The sequence below is a fragment of the Gracilinanus agilis genome, chromosome 4 (assembly GCF_016433145.1).
Source record: "Gracilinanus agilis isolate LMUSP501 chromosome 4, AgileGrace, whole genome shotgun sequence".
In the NCBI taxonomy this organism is placed as follows: Eukaryota; Metazoa; Chordata; class Mammalia; order Didelphimorphia; family Didelphidae; genus Gracilinanus; species Gracilinanus agilis.
In genome coordinates, this window is record NC_058133.1 from 478938499 (window position 1) to 478945581 (window position 7083).

The following is a 7083-nucleotide window of genomic DNA, read 5'->3' on the forward strand; positions in this document are numbered from 1 at the left end:
TATATATATATATATATATATATGTGTATGTGTGTGTGTGTGTGTGTGTGTGTGTGTATACATATATTTGGGTATGTGTGTGTATGTACATGTATATATGTGTGTGTATATAAGTATATATATATTTGTATATTATATGTAAATATCTGTGTGTGTATATATATGCCAATGTGACTTCGGTCATGTCTATTTACTTCTGTGAGCCTGTTTCTCTATCTGTAAAATGAAGGTTTGGACATCATCATCATCATCATCATAGTTGACATTATATAGCACCCACTATATGCTGGGCACTGTGATAAGCACTTTAAGAAATATTATCTCATTTGACTGAGAGAGAAATGCCATTATTATCTCCATTTTTGGTTGAGGAAACTGATGGCTCCTGAGGTCCCTTCTACCTCTAAAATCCTATGAAAAATGCTATGAGAAAGCATAGACTACTTCCCTTCTGAAGAATAAAAGGAAAACTTAGGGGGCCCCTGGGTGGCTCAGTGGATTGAGAGCAAAGCCCAGAGACAAGCAGCCCTGGATTCACTTCCTACCCCTGTGACTGGACAAGTCATTTGAACCCAATGTCTAGCCTTTACTGCTCTTTTGCCTTGGAACCAATACATGGTAGTGATCCTAAGAAAGATGTTAAAGGTTTAAAAAAAGGAGGGGAAACTCAATGAGGAAACTGACTTCTAAACTAGAACTTAAAGGAGGAATTGAATTTTTGGTAGAAGAGAAAAATGTTTATATATATATATGCATACATATATATATTAGTTCCTTAAAGTCAATGTGACTTTGTATATTGAGTTTTGTCTGGCTTAGATTGATACTAAATTATAGAGATTAATTTTAGAAACTAATTTATATATATATATACACATAGAGAGAGAGAGACTAAATTAGATAAATACTAAAATATTGGTTCCAAGACAGAAGTGGCAGTAAGGGCTTAGCAATTGAAGTTAAGTGTCTTACCACATATAGCTATGAAGTATCTGAGGCCAGATTTGAAACCAGGATCTGCTGTCTTTAGGTCTGGCTCTCTATCCACCAAGGTACCTAACAGTTCCCTAAATAGAATTTCTTTTAAACACTATGTATATTTCTATTTTTCCTATAACTTCAAAGAAGGTCGAGTTCTACACAAAAGTTTGGTGAGTTTTGGAGGGTTTTTTCCCTACTGCTTCAAAATTTCTGAATAATTGCTCTCTCTGGACAATAGTGATCTAAAAGGGCTTATTGATTTGAACCAGATAGCCTCCAAGTTCCCTTCCAATTCTAGGACTATGATCTTCACTAGCCCAGTTTCACATCCGAGGCTGTAACTGTTGGAGGGGACACAGGCACGTCAGGCGTGGGTGACCGCCAGGGGGCAATGCAGACAGCAACATCTCACCATTCCTCTCTGTGCTGGAGGACCCACGATAAACCCGGCAGGATGCAAGCATTTTTCTTGGAATAAGTTAACCACCTTCCTCAATCCCAATAAAATTTATATCCCAGTGGAGAGAAGACCAGCTTTAGAGAGTATGGCCAGCGCTTGAGATATCCAAAAACTGATGAGCAGCACATCCTGCGAGTTTGTCGGTGAGTAGCCCAGGTTGGTGGCTTGATGCTAATTCAGCCTATATGGTAACATTTTATGCTTTTATCCCCACGTGTGCCAATCTGCTTTATGATTTGGATGAGAGGAGAATCAACAATTCTATCCTCCTGGTGATGGGATGATCTATCAGACCCTAGCATTGTAACCTGAACTATTTATGTTACCTAAAGACCCCTACACCATCTTCCCTACCACTGAACCCTTGGAACTTTTTGGTTCTTCCATACGTACTGCAGCTTAATGTTTTCGTTATGAGATCGACAATTCTACTATTTCTGTCCGGGATTTTAGCATAGTACTTGGCACATCTAAGTACTTATACATGCTTTTTTCGCCCAGAAATTCCATTACAAGACTTGTCAAAGAGATCAGCAAAATATCTTATAGCAATAGCTTTTGTCATAGCAAAGAATTGCTAAATAGTAGGTCATCCCTCAATTAAGTAATGGCTAAATAAATTATGATACATAAATGTAATAGAATATTATTATGCCATTAGAAATGACATGAATGCCAAGAAATCATGGAAAGAATTACAAAGTCAAGCCAAGAAAATAATACACACAATGACTACAACAATGTAAATAGAAAGGACCATCACAAAGCAACCAAAAATGTATGCTTCAAAATTACAAAGACCAAGCATGGCCCCAGTGAGGAGAAAGAAGATACCACCATCCCACTCCTTTGCAGAAGCGGGAGGTACTGAGGTGTGGTACATGTTTCCAGAATGCCTTCAGTTCTCAGCTCATTTATAGAACATGGATAGCAGATCCATCAGACATCTTTTGGGTGACTAGAAAGAGTCTTTGACAGAGATCTCTTAGGCAAATCCAAATTTACAATAAAAAAAATATTTCCAAACAGCAATAATAATCCCTGGCAATAAGGTCAGGGCCAGAGAACCATAATTATTGGTTCTTAATAGTCCCTGTAACTTTCCCAGTTGTTATAGTAATACAAACTCTCAGAAAACCTAAATAGAGGATACTCATCAAACGGGTCAGTACTTGAAATTAATTCAAACTATTCATTAGGTCAAATACTGATGCTGAAGCTTAAATACTTTGGCCACCTATTGAGAAGACAGGACTGGTCAAAAAAGCTCCTGATGTTGGGAAAGATTCATGGCAAAAGGAGATAGCCAAAGATGAGATGGATAATGTCTTGGAAGCAATGAGTGTGAGTTTGGAGAGACTTTTGAGAGAGAAAGAGGATAGAAGGGCCTGGCTCTGGTCCATGGGGTCACAAAGTGTTGGACACAACTGAATAACTTGCTCCAAAGCAGCAGGTCATAGGGAATACTGGGGAGAATTCTGTAGGAGGCTTGGGGAAGCAGAACCCAAATGAAAGGGTTGCCTAGCCTTGAAGAAGGAAGTAAGACTTTTCTCTCGAGGGAGCAAAGGCCAAGGAAGCCAAGTATTATATTTTACTCCAGAAATAAAAAGATAGAAGAAAAAAAAAACTCCACTACAAAGTGCATCCCAAATATAGAGTAATGGGGGAGTAGGGGTAGAAGGAAAGAGATCTAACCACCAGAAGCATCTAGATAGGTTTGTGCAGGAAGTGATAAGGAATCCAGGTCTTGCATGACATGGAATTCCAAGAAACAGAAAGGAAAAACATTCCACAAATGGAGGGCACTCATGCAAGAGGCTTACACATGGAATTATCAGGACTTGTGAGCATGTGTGAAAGATTACTCCAGTGTCAGAGACCAAGGAATGAAACCTAAAAACCATAGAGACCATAGAAACAAAACCATAGAGACCATAGAAACAAAACTTATAGAGACCATAGAAACAAAACTTANAAAACCATAGAGACCATAGAAACAAAACTTATAGAGACCATAGAAACAAAACTTAGTGAAGGGTTTCCCAAGAAACGAAAATAGAAACTTATCCAGCTTTATCCGGGATAGGCGTGGCGAGACCAACGGCCTGAGACCATCGGAAAATTCCTTACCCCAGCCCTAGAAGTATATAAACCCACTCCCTGCACACAATAAACGAGCCTTGTCACAATTAAGACTGATTTGTCTTTATTGCGCCTTGGTCTCCCTTCTCTCCCCCTATGGTTCTTTCAGGTGGCTGACTCATGGGTCTCGCGGGTGTATCCGGCTGGATCCGGATACTCCAGGGTTCCCATTTGAGGCAGAAGTTTCAAAAGAGAAGGTTAAGACAGATACCAATAGGGCAACCTGATGAGTGGAAATCTGACTTGGAACAGACTGCATACATCAGAAGTATCAGAACTGGTATTTGAACATAGCATTCTAGGTAACTCTCAAACATTGCAGAGGTGTGTTGACTTGCATTGGCAAAAGGTGTTTCCTTAGCCAGAAGTTTGAGGCCCAGTGCTTTGTGCACTATGGTACCACTCTGCTGGCCTATCAAATCAGAAGCATTCCCCCACCCCACCCCAATCTCTCTTTTGAGCTCTTTCATCAGGTGCTCTGCTTCTCTGACTTCATCAGTCTATAAGCATTCCTTGGCATCATATAATCGAGCACCATTTTTATCTTCTTTGACCAGAACTTTACTTTTATAAAGCCTTGATGTAGTTACTAGGGCTGGTTGGTACAGTTATGAGGATAGTAGGAATAATTCTATTCAGGGTGCCACTAGTTCGGGGGTAGGGGTAAGAGGAGGCACAAAAGTGTGCTTTCATCAAGAAAATATCCTAACTGCATCTGTCACTTCAGTGTGGAGAAATTTCCAAAACAATGATTTTACTGTCAACTAACAGGTCTAGAAAAGTTAGTAAAAATCTAAAAGGGATTTGGGATTTTTAGTTCCATTGTGGAACAATGGCCCCAAGAAATCGATGGTCATAAATTTTGTTTTTACTCACTGGCTGCCTTTGTCCACTCCTTAATGTAAGACTGGAGTACCAATTCACCCAGTTGCAAGAATTTCTCCTGACCAGTGATAGCAAATTGCTAACAATGATTTCCTGAAACATTCCTTTATACCTAGATTAGTTTAAAAAAAAAAAAAAACTCTCAAAAGGTTCCCCCTACAAAGGAAAACAATTTGGCAGAAATAAGGTTTAAATCAGTATCTTACATCATACAACACAATAAGCTCCAAAAGAATACCTAATCTAAATACAAAAGGTCACTTTACAAAAATGATTCAGGGAGGAGGGAAGAGAGGGAAAGAAAATGAATCATGTAAATGTGGAAAAATATTTAAAAATAAAACTTTTTTTTAAATTTTTTACATTTTAAAAAATGATGCAGAGGAAATGGGAAGGAGAGAGGGATAAAAAACAAGGGATGACAAAGGGCATTAAAAGATTGCCTGCCCTTTGATCCAGCCATACCACTGCTGGGTTTATACCCCAAAGAGATCATAAGGAAAAAGATTTATACAAAAATATTCACAGCCACACTCTTGTGGTGGCAAAAAATTGGAAAATGAAGGGATGTCCTTCCTTTGAATAGGGAATGGCTGAACAAATTGTGGTATCTGTTGGTGATGGAATACTCTTGTGCTCAAAGGAATAATGAACTGGAGGAATTTCATGTGAACTGGAATGACCTCCAGGAATTGATGCAGAGTGAAAGGAGCAGATCCAGGAGAACATTGTACACAGAGACAGAGTGGTACAATCGAATGTAATGAACTTCTGTACTAGCAGCAATGCAATGATCCAGGACAATTCTGAGGGACTTATGAGAAAGATGCTATCCACATCCAGAGAAAGAACTGTGGGAGTAGAAGCACAGAAGAAAAACAACTGCTTGATCACAATGTTCAATGGGGATATGATTGGGGATACAAACTCTAAACGATTACTCTAATGCAAATAGTAATAATATGGAATTACTCAGTGGCTATGGGAGAGGGATGGGAGGAGGGGAGGGAAAGAACATGAATCATGTAGCCATGGAAAAATATTCTAAATTAATTAATTAAACACAAAAAAAAAATTTTTTAAATAAATCCTATGGAAAAAACAAGGGATAAAAGTGACAATAAAATATAAAATGGGAATTTCAGTTATGTCAAATGTAAAAAAATTTGAACATATAAGATCAAAGCAACAGAGAAGCCATGGGATAAGAAAAAAATTTTTCACATGAAACACCTCTGATAAAGGTCTTATATACTATATAAGGAATTAAGACAAATATATAAAGATGTCATACAAAAGTAGGTTGTCTTTTTTCAAGACATACAAAATACAGCATTTTAAAGGATCAAAGTAAAGCAAATTAAAACAATTCTTCAGTTTAACTTCACACTCATTGGAAAATCATAAATGCTAAATGTTTGAAGAGTTGTGCCTCCAGAATCCCTGCTTGTAGGGCTATAAATTAAGTCTACTATTCTGGTAAATAGTAATTCTACTAGAACAGGAATCGGCAACGTATGGCTCTTTCTGCAGGAGCCATAAAGTCAATTATTTTTCAGGCGCTGTTACAGGAGCGGCTCTGTGAGCACTGTACGGCTCTCATGAAATTACATTTTTAAAAATGTGGCGTTTATGGCTCTCACGGCCAAAAAGGTTGCCGACCCCTGTACTAGAAACTTCACTTTGACTTAGATGTATCTACTGGACCTACATAACAACCAGGTTAAAAAAAAAAAAAAGTCCCTCGTGCAAAAATATATGTAGAGGGGCAGCTGGGTAGCTCAGTGGATTGAGTCAGGCCTAGAGACAGGAGGTTCTAGGTTCAAATCTGACATCAGACACTTCCTAGCTGTGTGACCCTGGGCAAGTCACTCGACCCCCATTGCCCACCCTTACCACTCCACTCTTCCACCTAGGAACCAATTCACAGAAGTTAAGGGTTTAAAAAAAAATGTGTGTGTGTAGAGCATTTCTTATGGTAGTATGAAACTAGAAATGAGTAAAAAATTGAGGAATGGCTCCTCAAATTGTGGCATATGAATGAATGTGATTGTGCCAATGGAAATGTTAAATATTGAGGTTTGAGAAAAACTTGGGAAGATATGTGTGAAGATATACATAATGTCATACATAAAGAAATTGTATGAACTGAAGAAATGAATATAGAACTGATTACAATTTACACAATCTCAGAAATGAAAAGGAAAGTAATACTGAAAGACATGAGAACTTTAATCAATGCCAGTGACCAATTTCAAAAGACCATATATAAAACACATATCCACCTTCCCTTAGGTAGCCAAATAGCGTACTGTGGGCATGATGCAGCAAGTACATGTTGCCAGGCATGACCAATGTACTGGTGTTTTATGTAACTACTTCTTTATTACAAGGGAGGGTTTTCTTTTAAAGGGAGAGAGGTAGAAATTAGTGATATTGTTTTTAAATCAATAATATTTTGAGTACCTACAAAAAAAAATATAAATTCTTTAGTCTGGCATTCAAAGCTCTTCCACAAGCTGACAAAAATCTACCTTTTCACCTTTCTCTCCCATTACTTTCTACAACAAACCTTCTGTCCAAGCAAGTGATTTCCTCATTGTTCCTATGCCTTC